At 41.7% G+C, this 24,978-nt stretch overlaps 1 long non-coding RNA gene across 1 annotated transcript in view; it reads left to right on the top strand.

The window, feature by feature from the left end:
• The first annotated feature begins 200 nt into the window (after window positions 1-200).
• LOC134432213 (uncharacterized) overlaps window positions 201-24,978 on the top strand; it is an 87,888-nt gene continuing 63,110 nt past the window's right edge. Inside the window, exon 1 of the long non-coding RNA XR_010031267.1 lies at window positions 201-356. This is a non-coding gene — a long non-coding RNA (uncharacterized LOC134432213). The remainder of the gene's footprint in view (window positions 357-24,978) is intronic.

The raw sequence follows: 24,978 nt of genomic DNA, 5'->3' as shown, positions 1-24,978 counted from the left end.
CCCATTAGGATGCAGTGTTGTTGGGTGTGCTTTTCCTAATATATCTTGATGGATGTTCAGGAAAAAAAAGCTGGTGAGTTCAATGGCTTGATAATTTCAGGATCAAAACAGATTTTATGTGTTGATTTTCTTTCACTTGCTGACGCATTTGTTTAACCAAGCAGCTAGTGCATAAGATCTAGCCGGCAGCACACAGAACACATTAGGAGAACAAAGGGAATGTGAGATTAAACCAAAAAGAGGCAAGAGCAGCATTTCCTCACTGTTGTGCATGAAGGCAGGAGCTGCTCCAAGACGATGAAAACTCAATTTTCTTATTGGACTTATGGCCTCTTCCCCCGTCAGATTATTCAAAGGTAAATTTGCTTTTCACTCTCTCAGAAAGACCATTTTCCCCTCAGTGGTATATTCATTTATTAGTAACATTATTTGTAAAATGCTAACATCATTGGCTGCACGGTTATGATGTTATCTCTGTGTGCTTCTGTGAGAATATAACAATGTCATGAAGAAAAATGATGTAAAAATGATGTGGGTACATAAAATGGGATTGACAAAATGCAATAAATCACTGCTGGGCTGAGGAACAGACCTGCATGTGTAATGAAATACTTCAGCATTACATCATCGTTTATGTAACATCTGTCAGAGCCTTGTATTTCAGTGCTGCTTTGAATCAGGATAATTTTTTTCTCTCCGATAAAAGAGAAAAACAAGCCTCTAGGTTTTGCACATAGAAAACTGTAAAGAAAAAAAAAACCACCAACCCTTAAAATATCTGTTTTAGTTTCACCCTGAGTAGTTTTGCCATCTCCAACTGGATGCAAATAATGTAATAACTGAGATGCATACAAAAGGACGTTTTCAGTTTTATAAGAGAAATGTATTTTTAATATGAAGGGTATTTTTTGACATTATTTCATCCAAAAAGAGTTTTTCTAATTTACATTATTATACATATATTGAAAAAGTCTGGAACCGGACTTTTAACAAAAAAACAGGTGTGAATTTGTGAATTTTATGTACTTTAGTGTTATCCACTTTGTGAGTTTTTTAAAATTTTTTTTCAAAGGAGAATTGAATTATCTTTATTGTGGACTTCTGATCTTGTCTCATGCAGACATGTGGGTGCTACATCAGTGTGGATTCCTCCATCCCATGCTGCCAGCAGAGTCTTTCTCTTCCCTAGGGTGGATCATTCTGCCCTGTTCACTTGTGGTGCCAGGCAGGACAACATGATGTGCTCCTCTGTGGTGAGGATTAGTGGAAATGTATTTAATTGGCTGTTGAAATAGATTAAATCAGAAATGTGTCTGCTGCAGAGGTGTCTGGATGACACACTCACCTGTCTGAAATCAGTAGAAATCTTGCCATTAGTTTCTAGGGCTCTTGGCTGTTGCTTTGTGCCCCTTGCCTCTGAAGCCTTTGGGAGGTCCTGGTGTGGTGGTGGTGGTGGTGCTGTGAGGGTGCTGCTGCAGGGTCAAAGCTGCTAGCCCTCTCAGCAGCTGCGCCGCCTTCCCCAAACTTTTGGTGAGTGACAGCTGCCCAGAACGCAGTGCTGGGGCATTGACAAGAACTTGATGTACCTAAAAATAGGCTTGCTTTCTTTTTTTCAGTACTAGGAGGAGATAGAACAGATTGTCAAAAATAAATCACTGTTTATTTACTTCCTTTTCGTTTATCATACCATACAGATAAGCCATGGTTACTGCATTTGTTCATCTCTCAGGGATCTTCGTGTGGTATATTTATCCAGCAGTATAGGACTGGCTGCCACACACATAGAGCTGGTTGTTACAGCTATTTTACTTCCCCTCCATATTTTCCCAAGAATGGTAGATCTTGATATACATCAACTAAAATTTTATATCTGAGTTTGTTTTCTGATAGTAGAAAAGGCAAAAGGAAGAGGAACAGTCCCAAAACAGCAGTTACTGAAAGCTTGATGAGGTGCAGGTGTCTGGAGTGCTTTTTTCTCTTTCTGAGCAATTGTTTGGGTAACTGAAAATATTATTTCCTTCATTTTGTAAACTAGCAGTGACTTCTATTGATTACATTTGGAGGAGAGAGGTCATGAAGAGCATGAATATCATTGAAAGTAGTACTGTATAAAACTGGCAAAGGCAGAAGAGGGAAGCAGTGGCTGTATTATTGAAGGTTAAGATTCTGAGTCAGGATGTCTACTTCCTACTGCTGATTTTCCAGCAGATGACTTAGGGAAAAAAAATCACTATCAGGGGTGAAAACTGGCCATGTGCAGGGCCACAATGACTCTTTTTGGCAGCTGAAGCAAGAGTGGGGTGGTCTAGGATGGAAACCACTCTTTCCAGCACCTGAGGATTTTGGATAAATATGCTTTTCCCTTACAGAAGTATCAGGGCAATGTACCAATGAATTATGGGTTTCCAAGGGCAAGAAGAAACATTTTTACATCTCAGAGGCATGACCATGATATCTTTGATCCTGGACATTGCTGGAGTGGAAGCAGAGGGTCAGGTTATTGAGCAGGGATAGTGTAAGGTTAGAGAACAAGTGCAGGTGGAAGCGAAGACCATCCTGAGGTGAAAATTGAGTTGTGCTAATGCCATCTCAACCAACTCCCTCTCCTGTAATGAAAAATAAATGACAGACCTTTGCAATGAGGTGATATCTTCCCACAGGACTTGCCATGGAACACCAAGGGAGACCTCCAGTGAGTTTAGTGGCTCCTTCACATTTGCAGTTTCTACCCTCATGCTGTGTAATGGCCACAGTTTGAACAGGTCAATAGAAGGTGAAATTATCTAATGTTGGTAAGGTTGTCTTAGTCCCCTGGGAAAGATAAGCTGACAATGCAAGAATATCTCTAAGCATCATTAACAACTGGCTTCCAAGGAGCAAGTCCTTTGCTAAATATTGTCTGAATGGAAGGTGATTTTTTGAATCTCTGGTTTGCCTCAAATTTGGCAGCTGTGTCGAAATTGAGGCTAGTGGGCACTAGCCTATATGGTCAAAGACAATCTCTAATTCAGTGTATGGCAAGGATTTTGGGCAGTCCTTTACTGCATTGTGCAGGACAGAGGATTTTACTCTTTCATGGACCAATAATGTGTTCAGGATTTAGTCGAGCACTACAGCAGTACTGATACACACCACTGGGACAAGAAAATGAGAATGCCCAGTCTGTCAAGAAGATGAAAGCAATTCTGGAGAAGTGAAGGCAGTCATTCAGTGGGGAAAAGGGCTGAAGTGGTGCCTAGGTGGTCAGAGGCACCAGAGTTGGTTCATTACTGCTGCTGGCTGAGACACCCCATTCCTCACAATCCCTAGTGTCCTGTAACTTCACAGCAAGGGCAAGATGCCCGTGTGATTTCACTCTGTATATGAGGAGATGAAGAATGGGTTTTTCCATTTCTATCAGCTTCTGTCTGTAAGAACTTTGCAGCCATGCCACCTGTTGGGATGTATGACTACCTACCATTTGCTTGTGTGATGTCTGGTTGAAATTAAGCATGTGTTGATGCTAGGGTCCAGGAACTTCCAGGCTGGCATCTCTTAAAATGGATCCCACTCTCTGAAATCCAGGGAATGGCTTGAGGTTCCCCTCAGCTCCACCTGCTCCTTTACTGAGCATGGGCAGCTGTCCACCATCACTGCCACTGCTGTCTCCCTGGACAAAGGACTGTAAGTAATCACTGTGGCCACATGAGCCTGTGGAATCAGGGAGAGTAACCAACCAGCCTTTGACCATTGCTCAGCAATCAAAGCTTTGAATAATCTTACTGAGTTAATCCACCACCTAGCAAATCTTTTCCTGCTGATGTAACAGATAAAGGAGCAGTAATGATTACAGGGAATGAATTATGTAGAGGATGTATACTAATGGCATTTCAGATTTGTTTTTTTTTCACTTCTTGACGGCTGTTTAGCATTTCACAGATGCACATATTGATAATTTTTCCTGTCATTTTTACATCATAAAGCCTCACTTATTTCATAGATCTTCTATTTAATTCAGCCAAGCTGAAGCTCAGTTACCTATTTAAAAAGCAGATTGTGGGCAAACAAGGCTTGGAAGGTTTCTTCTTAGAAGAAAAATTGATTGGTTTAATCACAGCTGACGTATGACTATGCCTCCATCCGGCTGTGCTCCCTGCTTCCCTTCCTCACAATTTTGTGGAGCTGTAAGGACAGGGGAAAGGAAAAAGAAGGCAAATCCTCCATCTCCTACACTGGCCTGTGCGCATGCTCCCTATTCTCAGTAGGTTGACAGGATTCTTCTGGCAGAAGTATTGAAGTGAATGGCTATCTTGATCAGTTGTTAGACTAAAGATTACTGCCAGCACACCATATCAGGTCCATGCAAAATATTCAGAGAATTTCTGCTGCCTAAGTTTGTTTCTGCCTTGTTTCTTCTCTGTGCTGACTGCTCAGGGCAACCTTTATTAAGACTGCTGGGCTATTCCTGATTGATCTTATATTGTGTTTTGTTTCCTTTGTTTCCTGGTGGTGTCCACATGCCAAATTATTCCAAATTTATTGCAGATGATGTCAGAATCATAGAATTATTTGAAAACAATAAGTTTGGGTTATATAGTTTGGTTATTTTTTCACTTTGTTCTCTGCTATTTGATGGTTTGCTTCCAATGTTCCTTCCTGCTGACTTCCAATAGAGGTTTCTTGCTTTATAAACAACTGAATTGATTTCCAATATAGACTTTTACTTCCCTGAAAACAGATCTTCTCTGGGGAAACTGGCAGTTCTCTCTGTATGTATTTTCCTATTTGTATTTACTTGGAGGGGTTTGAAGCCCAAAGACAAGATTTATGTCAACAAATCCCCTTTCCTCTTATCCAATTTAGTTGTTTTAACATAATGCAATCATTTTCTAAATCAAACTGATGGAGCGCTTCCTAAAGACATTACACCAACTGTATATCTGGAATCATATTTGCCTTCTTTTATTGCATTAGCACTAGGCTTGAACTTTTCAAATTTGCATTGTGCTTTGCAGAAGTTCTGTGAATACTTGAAGCAGGTTATAGCCAGAATCTGGAATTTTTAAAAAAAAAAGACCGGAGAGTGAATTGTAGAGCAAAGTACGTGTAGAAATGAGATTTTAGTTTCATGGAACAAATAGAAATTGGAAAGAGTAAGCAAGAGGAATATTGCATATTCTGGGTGCATCTGGAGGCACTGCAGGGGGGGGGGGGGTTGCTGTGTTACAACGCTGATCCTGGGTGTCTCACAAGGCTTTCTAAAATGTTTCATTTCTGCTCTTTGAAGAAGGTGCTGAGTAAGGATCTGACATACAGCAAAAGCGTATGGGCAGAGAGTACCCAGGACAATGCACTTAACACCTGGGATATAATGTGATGGTGTCTCTGCACTGGCTTTTGGCAAATCCATCTCTTGTTATTTGAACACTGTCTTTCTTTTCACGGTATGGTCTGACACTATCAGGCATCCTTCTCAATATAGACTTGTAATACTATTGAGGGGAATTTTCAAAAACACAACCAAGATTCTCACGTTTATCTGTGTTTTTTAATATCTCCTCCCTTGTTCTTGTGTGGTTATTTCAGTGGTAATTCTTGGTCATACGGAGCAGTGGGTAGTTTGGAACAAGCTAGCTAAAATAAGATCAAGAACATACAGTGAAAGGGAAGAAGAAAACTCAGATGAAATTGATTCAGGTGCAGAAGTGAGTTCCTCGAGCTCTGGGAGGGAGAGATATGTTGGTGCAACAACCCTGTGTTTGAACAGGACCAAACTATGTCTAGTTTTCAGGGAGCTTGTGTGAAACCCTTCCAGTTTCTCAGTGCTTGGAGCACAGTTAAACCACAGCTAACTCCTTGCCTGTTACTGTGATGTCACTGAGATGGTGAAATTCCCATCAGAGCTGGATGCTTTAGGGTACTGCTGAAAGATTGTGGAATTAATCTGTTGGTGTCTTTTTGTAACTCTTCTTATCTTCCAGAGCAGATGCCAAGTAATCCTTTCATAAGTTCTGTCCCTTTCACAAGCACTGGTAGACAAATGGGTGCAAGGGAGGTTCTTGGGGTAAGACTGGGCCCAATAAATCACATTAAAGAAGAGCAGTAAGCCAGCAGGGGAGCAGAGGGTCCTTGCAGTTGCATTTCCTGTGCTGTGAGTCTAAGCCTGTCTCTGTCTCAAAAGCATTTTTTTCCATTCCTCACCCTCCCAAAATATCACAACCAGTTGTTGGAGAATAGCTTAACAACTAAAAAATTAATATCAGATTATGACTAATAAATTGGCAGAAGACAGGTGACAGCTTGAGAGCATTCTCTATTTTAAGTGCAAACTTTAAATTTTAATAAGCAAATAAAATTACAGTGATAAAACCCATTTTGAGGTCTCTACTGCAATTTTAGGAATAAGACTACTTTAAAAAAAGGTAGTCCACTGCCTGCAGATGGCACTTAGATGAACAACTGGGCTCCCAGAGTAGACAATTAAAAGGATGCTTATGGTATTTTCCTGACACACAGATCCTATCAGGTAGGCAGGTATTCCTGGAAGACATGAGCACAGCCTTGTGCCCAACCGAAGGATCAAAGAAACTTGTACGCTGGCACGTGGCTGGAATTTTTGGTGGTCAAGTGGTAATTTCTGATGGTTTGGTGATCCTTCACAAATCAACTGAAGGAGAAGGTATGGTTAAGGGAGGATGCTCAGGAAAGGTCCCTAGTCTGAGTCCGGTTGGTAATGAATATTCAAAACATGAGTGGTGTGATGTCCACTGATACTTTTGCTCCTTTTGCCCTATCCTCTCTATGGCTTGTGTGGCTTAGCTCCTCCCTCTGGAATAAGCACAGTGCAAAGGGAAGTTAACTGCTGCTGAATTCATACTTGGTGCACACATTTTCTGAAAAACCAAGAAGTTTGTGGTGTTGCAGAGGTGTCTGGCCTAACTGACATGGTTCTTGCTGACACTGCATTAAACCACCCCCATGGATGGCTGCAACACCCTCTCTGAGATGATGTTTCTTAGTTGTTACTAGGACATTTAAAACATCCTCTCAGTCTATTGACTACCCACATGAGCAATTTACTTGCAGTCTGTTACTATTGATTATATTAGGAAAGATGAAAAATAGGAAACCAGCATTGCAGAGAATAGGTCAATTTGTAAGGGCTCCCTCTCCAAATTAGCTGTTCTAAAATTCAATATATATATGAACATAAAAATCTGGTCTTAGGGGGAAAAAATACTTCACACAATTTGTTCTCACTTTTTATTGTTAAGGTTTGCAAGGGAAACATGAAGGTGTAGAGTGCTTGACCTCTCGCCAAATGATTAATAACATATTTTTACCTCAGATAATCACATTTTGTCACAATTTCAAACTGCAACAAATTATCAGTATGTCCCACATGTATTTCATCTTGCCATATATCAACAATGTAGTGTTTCTCTGTGTGTTGTGTTTTTTTTGAAATCCGAATGGTCTTAAAAGAGAAATAGAATAGAAGTACCTGAAGTGCAGTATCCTGCACCTTTTTTCATGCTTTTCCCTTTCTGTGTCATATGCGATGGATATCTGAATGATCATATTGATGCCAAAATCCCAGAGAGGGTTAAAAATCCCACAGAAAAGCTGTGTTGGGAAAGCAGGACTGCCTTCCTGCCCTACAGTATGATCCTCCTTCCTCACAGAGGAACTCCATACTGATTACCTCCCAGCCACTCACCACTGCCAAAATACATCTAATTGTCTGTCTGTTGTCCCCTGGGTTTATTTCAATCCTGAATTTTGAAAGGTGGTATTATGTTCTTAATGGAATATGCACATTGCTATGTGTACTGAAATAGGACTGAAATGCAGAGACTGGGGAAAGCAGGGCTCATACCCAACACTTAGGTGACCATTTTTGTGGCACAAATGGCAGCTCAGATTCATGTCTTGTAAATGAATTTGTATTCATCACATACAAAATGCACCTGGAAAATCAGTATGTGAGCAGGGAGTGGGAAACTTGTCCTCTCCTCTGCTCCCCAGCTTCTTGCAGCACCTTCATTACTTGCACTGTAATGTCACCTCTGATGTCAGTGTGTTTTAACTCAACAGTTAAATCTGCCACAGGAAATCAGTAGCAAACTGTCCTAACTTGATTTTCCTAACCTGGGGACCTCCTTTACCACTGTCTTCCCAGCATATAGATTTTCAGATGTCATTTTTCCCCTAATGTGGTTATGAAAGGGTGCTGTTTTGTATGACCTTACAGATCTGCTGGCAGGGTAAAGAAACCTAAGTCAAATTGTGTTTTCTTTTTCTTCACCCAGAAATTTATTTACAAGCAGGGGGCTCACTCATGATTATGGTTGGGTGTTTTGCTCTACTAATGTTGTCATGAGGTTTAAAATAAAGTTTAGAAATTGTATCAAGATGTGCATGACCCCAGAGTTTAGGGCAGATGTGGGCTTGACGTGGATTTTGGTTCTCTGAGCGTATGTGGATCTTGTTTCTCTGTATTGGGAAGCTCAGGGGGGCAGGGGGCTGTGCTTGGTCATGGGACCTGTGCTCTCTTCATGCTTTGTCTGCCTGCAATGAAAAGCTTTTGAGATTGCTGTTGAGATAGAGAGCAGGATTTTGAGAAACCCACAGTGGGGAATATCTTTCCAAAACTGACCTGGACTCCAGCCAGCATACTGGGGAGAAAGCCCGAGTGCCTTGAACATTGAAGGAAGTGTGAGAGAGAGGTGTCTGCTGCCAGTGGCTCATCCAGCGGAGCCTAGTGACTCAGTGAGCACTAGGAGTGCTGTGGGGGTCCTGGGAGCAGGGCTGTCCCCTGAAGCCCCTGAACCTTGGCCCCAGTGCTCTTCAGCCACCCCCTTCACAGCTGGAAGGGCACTGAAGCTGGCATGGGTCTTCTCTCTCTTTCCCGCCCTGGAAACCCAACAGGTGGCGCCTCCAGCCCTTCAATGGACACAGCTTGGAGACACGCTTGCACTGTCACAGTAACTACTGATGCTAACACACAGCAAACGCTGCATGCTGTCACAGAGGAATGTTATGTCACATTTTATTGCTGGAAAAAATTATAATTTTGCTCCTTGCTGGTGTGGTGGGAACACTGTTTTCTTTGCACTTACCTGCTTCTGACTATCTTTCATGTTCTCTTCAGCTGTTGAGATACATTGTTTATGGTATATAATGTATTTCAAGTTATTTTGGTCTAATAGTACATTCTAAAAATCTTATAATTTAATGGCCCCTGAAATCCTGTTGTAATCCAGTTGTTGTCCTCTCTCAACTTAATAATTTCTATTTGCTGATAATGTATATAGTGAAAGAAATTTTTGCTAACAGGCACATGTACATGAATAGTTTTCTTCAGCTAACTGGTAGCAAACCCTGCATTATGCCCCCTTTTCCCCATGTCCCTGTCCCTCAAGGACAGTGTGGCAGGCTATGTACTGCCCTGACAGCTCCAGCAGTGCTATCTGCACCATCAGCTCCTGCTCCCATCCCTGGACGTGCACCTTGAACATCCATCTTTACAAGCACAAGCTTGGGGTGCAGATGATCAGAGGGTGATACCTGGGGGCAGAACCAGTGTGGGCTGTGGAGCAATGGCTGTGGGAGCAGGATAACAGCAGGGCTAGGGAATCTGAGAACAATGTGATTACTGTGGCTACTTACCTGCTAATATTGTGATGATTATTAAATAATGCTTAATGAAATCGGGTCCTGGGATTTGGCTGCAGAATCCCCAGCCTGTCTGGAGTAGCTGTACATAAGATGGAAGGTAACTAATTTTATACTAGTCCTGGTGCTGTTGTGTGGACATTTGGTGTTAAGAATAAATCAGTTGTCACTGTGGGAACCAGTCCAGGTCCTGGTGGTGGCAATGCCAAAACCAAGTCTCTTAGAACAAAATTTGGGATTAGTACATGTGAGCAGATAGTGTTGACATCTTGGAATGGACTGAACATAGACATCACCTTAATCTCCCCCAGGCACATCTACTCTGCATTCTGTAGTGGTTTTGTAAGTGACTGTCTGCCCTTGTGTGTGCTGATTGATGGGAAAAGATAAGGACTTTTCAAGTGACACCTGCCTTAAACAAACAGTGACAAATGAAGACCAAATCACACTGTTTTTAGAGATGTCACTGGATGAAAGTTTATCCTCCTCAGAGTGTCTCCATGGATCTGCGACATTTCACAGGCCTGTTGGGGGGGAATGGAATGTGGGCTTTGGATGTTTCATCCAGCTAATATGGGTCTTTGTTGTGGCATTTACCGTGTCTTAAAGGAAAATTCTAGTGATTTTTCAAAATTCTAGCAGTTATTGAAAGCAGTTGAATTGCTTTTGAAAAAAACCCCTAGAATGTTGTATTTATGAGACCAATCATCAATCAGGAAAAGAAAGAAAGAAAACCCAACAACCCAGGAAGGCAAATGCTGATAAAGATCCCACATAAAGTCACTTTTCTCAGCAGGCAGAAAGTCTGATTAACTGAAATGGAAAGTCCTTCTCATTGATTTCACTGGGAAAAGTAATTGACTTTGAACTCTTTGAATAAGTTGCAATCTGTATTTAATTTCTTGTCCAAGAAAGAGAATGTAATTTTGTTTTTCTTGTGGCTGCTATTAGCCTTAATGTCAGTTGCACAGCTGAATCTCTTGCATCAAGCTCCACATTTACCCCTGATGTCAGCATGCTTAGGAATAAAGCAAAAATCAGCCTTTCATCTCTCAGTTGCTTAAAGGATCATGCCATAATACTACATTTATTAATCCCAAATCTCTCTTGTCTGTACATGCACAAATGGAGCTAAGTATTCTGAGGAAAGGCAGAGAAAGTGTAAAGACTGTAATTTAACTTCTAGACATTAATGCAACATACTAACTGAAACTACTCTGAGACTTTTAGCAAACATACACATTTTTGCCCTTCCACTGCCTGAATGGAGAGATTCAGCACTTCAGGCTGTCAAGGTGGCAGATACGAACTGCTGGCTTTCTCACAGGGCCACATTAACTTTTGAATGACATGGACACAGTGCTAAGTTTGTCATCAGTTCCGCATGGACAGGGAGACCCGCAATGACTCCATCTGACCACCGGAGCCACAGAACAGTTTCCTCATGCAGATGTATTTGGGTAAGATCAGGTCAGTTCTGTACTGGGACAGCCATCTGAGGGCAGAGGAGCTGTGCTTGAGCTTGTGCACCTTGTCTTGCCTGTCCCAGTATGAAGCATCTGATCCTGCAGGCCTTCCTGACACAGGCATCTTACATGTGCCCTTGCTGTCCACATTCCCTGGGTATGTACAATCTGTCTGTAAAAACTCCTGTCTTCTTGCCCTGTCACATAGACTTGTTTAGCCAAAGACTATGAGGAGAAGAAATCAGTTTTGATAATTAAGCTTTAATGATTTACACTGGCAGTCTGGGGACATTGCACTTTCAATCACCAACACAAACAAGATCAGGTCATCTAGAAAGACATCTTTATGGAAGAAATAATGAGTCTTTTTAAGGCTCCAGATAGCAATATGTGCTGGAAAAGCAGCAAATGTTAAATACCAACCCACTTGAAAGATCCTTTAAAATTACAGAAAAATGTAAACAGACCATTCTGTGAATGAGAATTGGGGGTTATTTGTTTGAATTAATCAGCCCTTGTTGTAAAAATTAGGGGAAAAAGGCAATCCAGATTGTTTTTGAAGTCTTCTGACAGGGAGAAACAGTGATCTTGAGGCGTGGATTGGTGAGGTGGCCATGCCTGCGTCCCTGAAGAGGCGCCTTTTTTTAACCAGGAGAGAATGTCTCTCCCATGCTCATAGTTTCACAAATAAAAGAGTCTAAGGGAAACTGGAAATATAGATGACAAATATATTTAAAAATGGTGCTAAACTATTTTAAATGCCTATTTTCTCAGAGAAAGGAAAAATTGTGATCTAAATACTTTTGCTTCCCAAGAGAATATGTGTTCTTGTGTGCAGAGTAGAAAATCCGAAGAACTTTTGTTTTTCCCAGAAGTGTTGTTGTTTGTCTAATATTTTCTTGCATTTTTCTGATAAAAACAGAAGATGAGCTAAAGTATTTCTGCACACAATCTATAACGTGGCATTAGTGTATTCCAGGGAACCTTAGACTGCAGGAACAATCTGGATGTAGATGTTCATGTCTGACTTTGTGAGGTCCAATATTCTGTGCTGTTTTTCATTGTTTGTTTTCTTTTTGTTTTTCATGACAATCGATTTACAGATTTGCTCCACAAATTCTGGCAGCTTAATGTTGTTCCTGCAAGGATATTTTTGTACCAGTGGAGTACTAGTTATGGTCTTTTTTTTCACCTCTTTCTTCCTCAGTCATTTGCTTTTCTTTTAATACTTCATATTAAGTTCTTTGAACATTGTCATCATGTTTATCTCAAAATTCTTTTTGTCTATTTTCATGGGCATATACTAAGAAGTTCTAAGAATTTATTTTCTGTAGCCCCACTGAAAATTTTACAAGCTACTTTGCATCAAGTTCTGCTACAGAATTTTTCTTTTCCTTATTAACAAAATTGTCATTTATCTTTCTTTAGTATGTGCTGTCACAGGTTGTTTTGTTTGACAACATGACTCTTATCCCTGACAACGACAACAATTTTGCTATCAGTATTGAAATCCTGTGAATGTCAGAGCAAACAGGACAATCTGGGAAGTTGTGGAGTAGCTCCACTGTAAAGGTCAAACCTATAGATACTGCACTGGCTGAACAATGTACAGCACTGCAAGGATTCAGAATAACCTAAGTCAATGCGTAGCTAACTAAACCCAGAAGTAATTTTTGAACACAAAGGCCCAAGGTGATGCACCTGAGGTTGTTTTTATTAGCATTACCAGTTTTACTTGTGTATCATAAAGGCTGTCATTAAATCCATGGCTTTCCAGCATCTCTTATCTTTCAAAACAAGCCCTAAACCTTTCTGTGTAGCTAAAGCAAACACGGACCATTATGTATGGCAAACACTGCCATTATGGTAAGCAGATATGACTTGCCAGAAAGACTTAGTGCCATGTCTGGGTAATCCTCTTCTCTACAACAAAGACCCCTCCTGGTTTTGAGGTTTTGTCAGAGGTCATGATATATAGCTGGCTCTGTGATGAATAACTCCCTATGCACCATTGCTTCTGTGTAACAGGCTGCACCACCAAGCAGGTTTTACTACTGATTTTTAGTTAAGATATTCTCTGGAGCTCTTGATGCTGTTGACTGGGCACTGTTGCTTTGATGGCAGCAGGTAATGTGAGTGGGCCATAGTTTTAGTCCATTCATGGCAGAAACAGAATAAGCTGAAGAAATATGGCTAGACTGACACATGTTTCTTGAAGTTTTACCTGTTTTCTGTCTTCTTCAGTGTGTTCATCAGACATTTCCTTTTCATGGCCCATATGCGATTGTGGAATCTCAGCACTTCAGCATCTGAGTTGTTACAAGATACCATGACTAGAGCACTGTTTTAATCCTTAAATTTTTTAAAGAGTGAAAAATTAGTTAATAATTACAATTACTAAGTGGCTTAAAGAAGATCACAGAGCTATTGTGGGCCAGGAAGTCCTAAATCCAAAACTCATGGTAAATTATTCTATTCTTCTTCCATGACTGTGTGAAAAGACATTTTCTAGTCATAAGGGACAGCCTTACAAACAGGCTGATAATACATTAATATTTTTGTCATGTGGGCCTAGTGCAAGCTGGGCCTAGAGCCCTTGGACAGTGCTTCCACCTGGAAGGGCGTGAGGACTTTTGTCTTTGGAAACTTTGCTCTTGAAGAGAGCCATTTGATGGAAGGAAACTTATATTTTCTTCTGGTTGCTGTTTATGAGGAAATGTGGATTGAAGCAACATACAGCAAGAAGAGCTTTGATGTATTTTCACCAGATTATTTGTAGATACAGGAATCGGATTTAGGCATTTTCTGTGCATTGCATCCTAATTTCTGGGTGGAATGTAATTGTCTTCTGGTGAACCTGAAGCAGCAAAGAAAAACACACTTGTTCACTCCTCTCCTGTTGGGAAGCAGAGGAATTGGTTATTCAAATGATCACAGACATTTAATTTCCAGAGATGGCTTCAGATTAACATATCTTTAATCAAGATTTTCTGAGATTCTCTTTGGATTAAAGGAGATGTATTTCTGCATGGCCCGGTGCTGAAGTTGTAACATATGTAGGTGATTGACTTCATGCTTCATCAAAATCTTTGAATCCATCTGTCTTCTTTGGGAAAAAAAAAATAAAAATGGAAAGTTCATGGATGGGTTAGTACTGAGTGGTCTGGAAGAATGGTTGATCATGGGGAAGCATTACAGAGCTGAGGTGGCTGTAATGCTTAGATGTGTCCTAAACCTCATATTACTCAGCACTATTATCAGAATTCTTTTTGCAAATATAGAAGAGTTTCCTTTTATAATTTGATGCCACCCCAAGGGTTACTGAGGGCCACCACACTGATTAGTAATTTTTGCTGGGTCAACAGAGTCAGAAGGACTCTCACCTAAACCAAGTAAGACTTAGCATATGAAAAGTCAGTCATAACCCAAAGACAGCCAATTGCTTCCTCTACTAAATGGGACACATTGGACACCAGATTTGACCTGAAAAAACTTAAGGTAGTGACTCTCATCCAAGAGGCTTCATCTCTCGAAAGAATGTTATGGAAAAGCTGCTCTCACTAAGCTCACCTCAATTCAGTCAGTGTAGAATATGGGATCAAAGAATTTGCCCTCTTGTTATCTATCAGAGAGGTAATTTACTTGTGGTGTGCAACTCTTCTATGGGGACAGAGTAATGGCTATTAAAAGAGAATTTAAGGTATGGAGAAAGGCATAACTGGCTGGAGCTGTAGTGCAGGGAGGTAATTATTTCTGGGGTAAAACATGGGGGCAGAAGACAGAGTTTCCATTTCGTGATGTATTCATAACAAGACTGAATGTCCAGACAGACTAAAACATCTCAGGCCAAATCCAGCTGTTCTCAAGTCAGATGCAAGTGCAGGCTCTCTCTACCCTGGGCATCTGAGGCACACATTAGGTAATGGGTATAATCTTGCCTGGCATCCTCTACAGAAAGATGGTCCAAGTTATGTTGGTGCAATGTTTTTTATTGGAAAAAAGGCTCCCAATATTACCAGTTAGATTGTGCCTGGGCCAGTCTGACCCTCGCTGCTGGGCCAAAGGCAGCAACTGCGGTGTGTCACCCCAGAGATACCTTGGCTTGCTGGTGGTTGCAGCTGGGCACTGAACAAGTCCAGGCTTGTTAGGAACCCCGTTACCTCAAGAGGATAGCTTCAGGCGATGGTGAAGAGAAAAGGAGATGGATTCTGCTGGAGGATTTAATGTCCAGAGGTTTATTCCATGGTTACAGAGGTCTGAACGTGAGCAACTGCTCCAACAGAATGCTGGCCACATGGTCTGATGACCTTTTTAAGCTCAGGGACAGGGGGAGGGGAGGTACAGGTGAGCCACCAACCAGGTGAGAGGGGCAGGGTCTCAGGGGAAGATGACACACAGACAGGCCAATGACCCCTGGGCCTGAGTGGCATCCTTTGAACTTGACCAACCACACGACGCCTTGCTGGAATGTTAAGTCTGATTGACAGGACTCACTCAGCATGGGGGCAAGGGGGAAAGGAGAGAGTATAGGCACACCTGGGAAAGTGACCTGGAAGGCCAAAATGGGACAGTACAGCACACCACAACAGTTTTTATAAGTGGAATTGTCCCTGATGCTACTCAGACATCCTCTGAAGGACCATGGCTCCACTGCACCTCAACAACTGCTCAAACACCCGCTCCTGATGCCCTGCAAAGACCTGCTTCCCAGCCCCTGTGCTCAGTAAGGGAACCATTGTGCTGCTCTGCTGGGGCTGCTGTAATACTTCCAGTTTTGCAGGGAGCCTTCTTTATAATACAAGAAATTTGTATCTTTACCAATTACACTTATGTTTGTGAGTTAATGAGACCTATTTTGAGACTGAAATGCACGAGGTTACTTTCTTTGCTTGTTATTATTTCTAAGAAACATATCCATAAGTAACACTGAATAGGAGATTTCTTTAACACCTGCCCTTATACATGGATGGGTAGAAAACAATACAATTTGGAAATAAATATCCCTATATAGACAATGCAAACAAAAGTCATATAAGGAATTGTTTTAAATGTTCCATGTCCTAGCAATTAAAGGAGATTTCTGAGCATGTAGCAGGGGCAGCCCACCAGCTGGTGATCAGTGAGCCCTTCTAGAAACTTCTTCCTAAAGGTAACAACTGGATATGTGAATGGAATCTCTGGTGAGGGAAGATGTCTGTGTGCAGATGTGAGGTGGCTTGGTGTGCAGGTCTGATAGGCTCACTGTCCTCTGCGACGAGGAAGGTTGCCAGCATATGGCAACACTGGCTGTTGAGGTATTTGACAGGAGCTATAGACAAGACAGGCACATAATTCAACAGCATTTTAGCCTGGCATTTACATAAGTAATTTACTTTTTGCACATATGCCTTATACTGTTGGTCACCTGGGGCCATGTGTGAGGCTGATGATGTCACATTCCTCAGGGAGACCATCAGACATCAGAACTTTGGTGTTTAGATTGCAGGCCAGAAGTGCTGGCAGGTAAAAGCAGAGCTGTTCGAGTAGGCAGGCAGGAGGTGCCATGGGCTCTCAGGGTGCAGGGCTCACAGCTGTGCTGGCTGTGGGGAGAACTGACAGGGACGGGCAAAGCACCCGGCCCTGCTGCCCTGTCAGCACACTGGGAGTCTCGCCAGCTAAGTGCCAGGAGTAGGTTCCTGTACTCCTTCTGAAGCATCTTCCTCCAGGAACTCATTTTTTCTCTGCTGAGAAGTTTATTTAGCTGTCCCTTCCCCCAAAGCTTTAATGACATCCAGTGCAGACAGTTGTTCTGGATCACAAGATGGTATTTAAATTTATGTCGGTGTGACAACTTCACTCTCTTGCTCACCTTTCTGTGCAAATCTCGTCCTGCCCTCTTTCTGAGGTGAATTTGGCTTTGGCAGTGACTGATGGCTCTCTGCTGAATGTTCCTCTCACTCCTCCCAGCAGGTGTTGCAAATGGATACTGAAGAGGTTTCCAGGCATTTGAAATTGCTGTAGACAATTTCTTTGTACCTATACACCCTCTGGAGAGTTCTTCTTTCGAAGAGAAGCTGTCCAATAAATGATAGACACAGGCAGGGCAGTTATTTGCATATCCTTTCTGATGCAATGGATAGCCTGGAGCATTCCTGCTTCCTTCTCTGAAATGCAACAGTCCAGCTGTGACAAGAGGTACAGTGTACCTCTGTGGTGCAGGACTACCCATGGGGCTCATGCAAGGGCTGCTGCCCAGGCCCTGGCCAAAGCACGACAGCAGATTTGCCACCTCTGCAGACCACCCGAGAAGTGCCTGCTCCTGCCCAGGGCACTGAGAGGCTGGCAGGGGTGTCCCATCAGCTCTACAGCAGTGGCCCATTGATATGGCACTGCATCTCTTTGTGGGGCAGCGCAAAGCCCTGAGGGCTCTCTGCCTTGTGACTAAGGCTTATCAATAATTTCATGATGGATATTCCCATCTGCATAAAGCAAGGAGTGATATTTATTCTCTTTTTACTAATACCTTTAACATTTAAATAGAAGAGAAGAGAAATTGGTTTTATATGGATTCTTTCACTCTTCCATATTTCAAAGCACTTTTACAGATCAGTTAAGTTAGGATATTGTGCTGGTAATGCAGTGACTCTGGGCAAACAGGGCAGTCTGAACTGCACCATATATCATGGCACCCATCTCTGCTGGATGTGATGTGTGCATGCTGTTTGATTTTTAAAAGAGCTATTCTATACCTGCCCTTGATTTTGACTGACTAAATCCAAGCTTTTAAATCTGTTCCTCAGTATGTCTTTAAAACAGCTTTTAAAAAGGATATTTAAGCACTTGTAAATGTTGCCAGATTAAGGCAGGTTAGTGGAATACACAGTTTTATCCCCTAATCACAATGCCAAAGCATTTTAATATTCAAGGGGATTGTATGAGACATCAGATCAGCATCTGAACTCTGCTGAGCTTTGTCTGTCTGTAGGGAAGACTGTCCTAATTTGGTGTCCTTTTATTGTAAAAAGTTCTATTCCCAATGCTAAAGAAAAGGGCTTTTTCCTTGCAGGAGATAACTTTTGAAAATGAAGGACAACCCTCTTTCCTTGTAAATATCTTTATTTACCTGTAAAATACTGGGCCTCCTGTGTGTGTGAGTCATGCAGGTGCTGCTGGTTCCTCTGCACTGGTGGCCAGTGGGGATGTTGACACCAGCAGCAGAGAGCACAGGACAGATGCCCAGTTATGGGAGCTGCCCCAGCCAGGCAGCCTCAGGAAAAACAAATACTGTTTTACCAGCTTTTTAACCCTATCAGGTGATGCTTTCTCAGTAAATCTGAGACAAGGCTGTGGCAGCTGCTGGAAGCTTTGATATATTATTATTCATACAGAAATACTGGTATAAGAGTTTATTAATAGCCATATACTCCCAAACTCACTGTGCCAGACAAGCTTGTAACCCTTGTGATCATTCATTTTTTGTTCTCCCATTCGTGCCTCTAAAGTGAAATAGTAAATAATTATTTCTGTACCCCAGAATCTTCCCATTACTCTTCATTAATGATTATTTCTGTCATTTTCAAACTGGTTCTGTAAAAAAACTGTGCTTGTATAATTGACCAAATCCCTTTCTCATTTCCTCTTAGGCTATATTATTGCTGTAAAGTGAAAACAGAGTACTCCTGAAGTGTAGGACCTGAATTTGGCTCAAAGACTATGCTATACTAAAAGCTTTCCTGTCCTATTATAGGTTGAATCCAATATATTTAGCAGAAGAAATAATGAACTACACAGAATCTTTTATCTGAAAAGTTATCAGAAGAACACATAACAGATACTGTTGAAAGAAAAATTAATTAAGGTTTAAAAAGAAAACAAAAGAAAACTGAAACCTTTAGGGCTGGTATAAAATGGCAAGCACATTGTGTTCCAGTGCAAATCACTAATGGTTAAATTCTTCTTTCAGACCCACATAAATCAGAGGAGCCTCACAGACTTTAATAGAGTCATGCTAAAATTATACTGGTGTAGTCAGCTAATTTTGGCCTTATATACTTGGCATTTGTCATTGTAGCTCTAATCCAAACTCTGAGGAACCTCTTGGGAATCTTTACATTCAGATAATGGGATTTGGATTGGACAGTATAAGTTTAACATGAATCATAATTAGCTCAATTTGGTATTTTTATGGCTCATAATATGCAAGAGAGGCACATGAGCCAGCTGGAGCATTGATCTTGTTGCCTAGGAATGGAAGTGAAACCATGAAGTGTTTCCCTTAGTCCACCTAATTTAAATCAGATGGTACCTAAGTAAATACCAAATCAGAACAATCTTGAGCCCTGACCTCATATCATGGATTCTGTCTTCTGGTGCCAGGTCTCCAGTGAAGTGATTCTCCTCTTCTGCTTCTCATGAGCCTTGGCCATTCATAACCCTCCTCTCATAATGTTGATATCGTTAATTGCATTAGTATTTGATATGCTACAGGGATAGCATTATCTTGTCTACTATGTTTGCTTAGTTCATTTTGTTCTGTGCATGTAGTGGACAAGAGGACCCTGAGGTCACACAAGCCTGTTTCTGATCTCATTTACACTGGAGATGCATCAACAGAATTTGATGAACTTAAATGAAATTATTCTTGGTATACAGTAGTGCAACATGAGTATGAGTCTGAGATCTACTGTTATTCTGTTAATCTGCTAGAATGGCAGTGCTCATGCTGAGGGTAGGAGGGAGCTGTAGTTCACGTGTATATGTATAATAATATATATATTTATTTTTAATGATTCTTTACAATGGCTGTTCAAAAGGAAAAAAAAAATATTCTCTGTTCATTGGGGATTTTATGAGGTATTACTCTGGTGTTAACAGCAGCAAAATTTAGCCCAGTGTATTGCATGCTTGGAATCAAAATGACACACAACCAGTACATGCATCCCTTGTCCAAAACCCTTGGGTAGTGAAAATCTTTGTCACCTTCTGTACTGATGAAAGGAAAACATCTTACTGCCAATTTGTTTGAGGAGAAGAAGCCTTTCTTCTAATCTTCATTTAAGAAACAAGCAGATGAATGGAAAGGATGCTTTTGTATCAATATCACATAAAGTGTAATGAAATTGGAAATAGATGAATGATGCATTGTTCTTCCAGCAACACTCTTAAGTATATGGGAAAATTTGCTTTCAGTATATACAGTAGCTGCTTATATAGCTTGACTAAAGAAAGGCCCTGTGAATATGAAAGGTTCCAGATGTATGAGGCCTGAAATGGGAAACCTTTATTTCTACAGAGGGCAGGATTGTGTGGCTTTCACATGCCTTGTCAGTAATTTGCCACTGTTTACATTTGATCTTTGGCTTTCAGAAGCATTGATTTAGTAGGCTGTAAAGGCCCCTTTCCCCACCTGCCATTTGCACCAATAAAAAATATGTTATAATCATCACTTTTTCTATGTATCAAGCAGGAAAGCCATCCCCTGGGAAAAGGGGAAAAGTGGTGGTGTAAGCCCTGGTATGTCAGGTTCCACATCACTTGCCACACTGAAGAAAACATGAAGAAAACCATTCCACTATGGAGAGGAGTAAGGTGTCCTAAGTAGCTGGGAGTGGGAAAGTGTTTGCTAGCAGAGAAGATCTTGACCAGGAGAGCATAGGCAGGCAACAGCCCCTTCTTTGAGTGTTGCCTGGTGTCATCCCCAGTGGAGCTGCCGTGCCTCTGCAAGAACTAGTACCCCCTTCTAAGTGAATGACGCAACTACTGGGGCTGGGGTCTCTTTCTTAGGGTGGGTGGCAACCAGTTATCCTAAGACCTTGGTGCTTGTGACTTGGCCCAGTATTACCAGTTAGATTGTGCCTGGGCCAGTCTGACCCTCGCTGCTGGGCCAAAGGCAGCAACTGTGGTGTGTCACCCCAGAGATACCTTGGCTTGCTGGTGGTTGCAGGTGGGCACTGAACAAGTCCAGGCTTGTTAGGACCCCGTTTACCTCAGGAGGAGAACTTCAGGCGATGGTGAAGAGAAAAAGGAGATGGATTCTGCTGGAGGGTTTAATGTCCAGAGGTTTATTCCATGGTTACAGAGGTCTGAACGTGAGCAACTGCTCCAACAGAATCCTGACCGCATGGTCTGATGACCTTTTTAAGCTCAGGGACAGGGGGAGGGGAGGTACAGGTGAGCCACCAACCAGGTGAGAGGGGCAGGGTCTCAGGGGAAGATGACACACAGACAGGCCAATGACCTCTGGGCATAGGGGCATCCTTTGAACTTGACCAACCACACGACGCCTCGCTGGAACGTTTAGCCTGATTGACAGGACTCACTCAGCATGGGGGCAAGGGGGAAGGGATTAGACGTATAGGCACACCTGGGGAAGTGACCTGGAAGGCCAAAATGGGACATCACAGCACACCACAACAACTTGGAACAGGAAAGCAGATGAAATCTTGAAATGCTGTGTGGGGCTGGAAACCTGGTTTCTATACCTGATTTGAAGCAGCACCAACCTGCTTGAGTGTTGTCTCTGTGCCAACACGTGATGGAGGAGCAGGCTTGGGTGCAAAAAGCAGATGTGCTCTTTGTGAGGCCCCAGCTAGTAAGGAGGTATGCAGTGCAATTTCTTTTCTGAATTAATATTCCTTGAGCAGGCTCTGAGACTATATCTGTTTCCTAGATCTCTCCAGTTAATGGAATGGCCAAATACAATTGTCTGGCAATGGAACTGCACTTCAGTAATACAAACAAAAAGACACTAATTTACATTTGTGCCAATACCATTAATGTAAATTGGTTATTAGCTATTTATGCTAAAAGGCTGTAATAAAATCATAAAGGTAGTTTTATTAACTACATTTTGCTCCATGAAATCCATGCTAGAAGGCATGCTTTGCAATCTCTTGCAATCAGGCAATATGGCATTTGCTCCACCTAACTAACATATTTATAAACAAATTACTCCCCCTTTTACTTTACTTCACATTTTATAACACATCAATGCTGTGAAGTTAATAGGACAATGCTTTTGCTATGCTTTTGTAATTCAATTGCAATGTTGTATTATTCTTTATCCTATCATTCTCATGCATATATTGGAAGGGGTAATTAAAGAAAAAATGGCATTTACAAACAATTATAGTGCAGAAATAGCAAGGATGGAAATGTGTTTCAATCATTGCTTTTAAATAGGGATGTGGGGAAGACTGACTATAGCAGAAAAATGGAGCAGCACCTGATCTGCCCTTTAGGTTTCAGTCTCTTCATGCATCTGTGGGAATATTTTCTAGGTTGCATGGGTCAGATTTTCCCTTTTGTGGTGCTGTTATACCCATGCTGATGGAAGAAAGAGCCTGTGACCTCCTTGATTTCTAGCACAGCCATTCTAGTGTCATGCTGTGTCACATGAGCTTTTCTGCAGCACTGTCATACTGGGTCTCCAAGTCAGACATGCAGGCAGTAATGGCAAGAGAAAGGGGAGAGGCAAGTCTGCTGGAATGAGGAGAAAATATGTTGGGAATGGCATGCTCTTTGTAGAGAAGTACAGGGGTACATCATGGGACAGCATGCCTGCCTCCCCCTGCCATGTTGCATAAGCATCTGTGTAAGTGACAAAGAAGATTAAAATATTGCATGATGCTCCTGGTCCCAGGCATGTCAGTTCATGGCTAGACTTAGACAAGGCTTTCTTCTGGCAAGAGAGCCATAGACAGCAGCACCAACCTCCTGCTGGGGCTCCTGTGGCCAGCAAGATGTCACAGAACCAGTTTCCCAAAACCCAACACAGGAGGATGATCCAGCTTGATGCAGGTTGGTCCCAACCAGTCTGGTTGTACCCATCCCAACCAGGTGGCCTGGTGCTGCTGATGGATTTGTGTGAAAACCTTCCCTGTGGCAGGACAACATGCTTGTGTGTGATTCCTGCCCTGCCCATCACTGCATCAGGCACTTGAGGCTAAGGTTCTGCTGTTTTCTCTCCCAGGAGGAGCTGCATTTGAATATTTGATGTCAGTTCCTTGGCATGAGAGAAGATCCAGAATGTTTTGGAACTGAGAAGCTATTTTGAGCAAACAAAAGGTGCTGCAGTGTGGTTTGAGGTTATCAGATGAACCTGTCTCAGCCACCTGCCCTTTCAGAGCTAGTGCTTCAGGCATCCTGACCACACCTTCTGATTTGGCTTCACCACCATGCAGATGCAGTTTCAGCCAGGATTTTTGGTTCCTTTGACTGATGCTCCTTTGGGGAAGGTAGGGTGAGAGAGGTGATGGTTCATGCTTCTCCTTTTCCAGAAATTCAGGGTTTTATTTCAGACAAAACCGCAATATTGCTAATAGCACCTGTAAATTTGGAGGTTGGTTTCTTATTTCTGTAGAGAATGTATTCTGATGGATGAAAATATCTTCTGTTTAATGAATTCACATATCCAGTGGAATTTCAATCTTTCACATTGGAATTAGAAGTTCACATTAAATTATATTCTTAAATTATAATGTAACCTAACCCACCTATGTCTGATGTCTAATAGGCTGATGTTGGTTTTTTAAGGGGAGCTAGCTAGTTTGGAAAAGAGGAGGGTAAACCTGTTTTTTGTGCAAAGAGATTTATAAAGTTGTGATAACTAATAGATAGCAACCAGCTCTGTGTGTAGGAATATTTTTACCCTACATACATTCATTCTCCATGTGAGAATGTATAGGAGAATGAACATATATATTCCATGGCACAAAATAGTCTGGTGCTCCTTTCATTCTGGTAAGGAAGATCAGCAGACTGTTTTTGTGGTGAGTTGATATCAGAGGCTCTTCAGCTCTCTGCATTCAGTGACCCTGCCACAGATTGCTCTTGGAGGGTTTTTGTTGGTAGTAGGGAAGGGAGTGCCATGCTCTCCTCTGACCATTTGCTTGGGAGTCAGCACTGGTGGCTCTGGCTGCAGGGTAGAGCATGGAAAACAAGTTAATAATTGACCTATTGTCCTTGTTTTTCATTCTCAAGACTACAGACATAGAAATGATAACATCTGTTTTTTCAAAAACTTATAACTAATAGAATGTTTTTACATCTTGTGTTAAAAACAACAGCCATGGTAGGTCAAGGAATGAATGATTTTCTGTCTCTTTTTAATGAGTGTTCTTTAAAGAAGGAGAGATCAGATACTGCTAGGGAGGATCATGCAGCATTCAGAAAACTTTGTATATCAACCGCAATAGGCTGAGGCTGCCATTTTTTTGTATGTCTTCAAGTTTACATAAAGGTTACATGGCTACTGAGATGAAAAGCACTCATCTGGTTTTTTTTTCCACCCCAGCCTTTTCCCATTACTAAAAATGAGGATTGTGATGAATCATGTCTTCAGATGAACATCAAGCACAAGTCCATAGTCTTCAGTGAGCATTAAATATAGATGTGAATATAAATAGAGAAGAGGAGGTTATTATGTAGGAAGAAGGAGGATAATAGCTAGGCACAAGTCAGATATTTAACATGTGCTTTCTATTCTCTTGGTATCCTACACTCTTTTATTTGGGGAGAAGAGGGCAATGGGTTAGCATGACCTTGTTGTAGACACTAGGCTTTCAGCAGAAAATTAGGATGAATAGTTACTATTCTATGAAGCAATTGTGATTCTGCTCTATCTCTGTAAATATGAGAATGGATATTTCATCCTGCTTTGTACTTACATGTCTTCATCCAGCAGTATTTTGTGTCACGGTGCAGAGGAATCCCAGGGTTTAAATTTTCCTCATTTATCAAGAGGCCTGGTTGCAGAGAGCCTGCAATTGAACCTGGTCTTACCACCCTCATCTCTGCTCAAGACCTCCAGTCTCTCTCTTCCTTCCAATCCCAGCACAAGCAGCTACAAGCAGTGCCCTGCTTTTCCTCATTTAAT

The sequence above is a fragment of the Melospiza melodia genome, chromosome Z (genome assembly GCF_035770615.1).
Source record: "Melospiza melodia melodia isolate bMelMel2 chromosome Z, bMelMel2.pri, whole genome shotgun sequence".
Taxonomy (NCBI): domain Eukaryota; kingdom Metazoa; phylum Chordata; class Aves; order Passeriformes; family Passerellidae; genus Melospiza; species Melospiza melodia.
The sequence above is the reverse complement of the archived record's forward strand: the minus strand, read 5'-3'. Positions and strand labels throughout refer to the sequence as shown.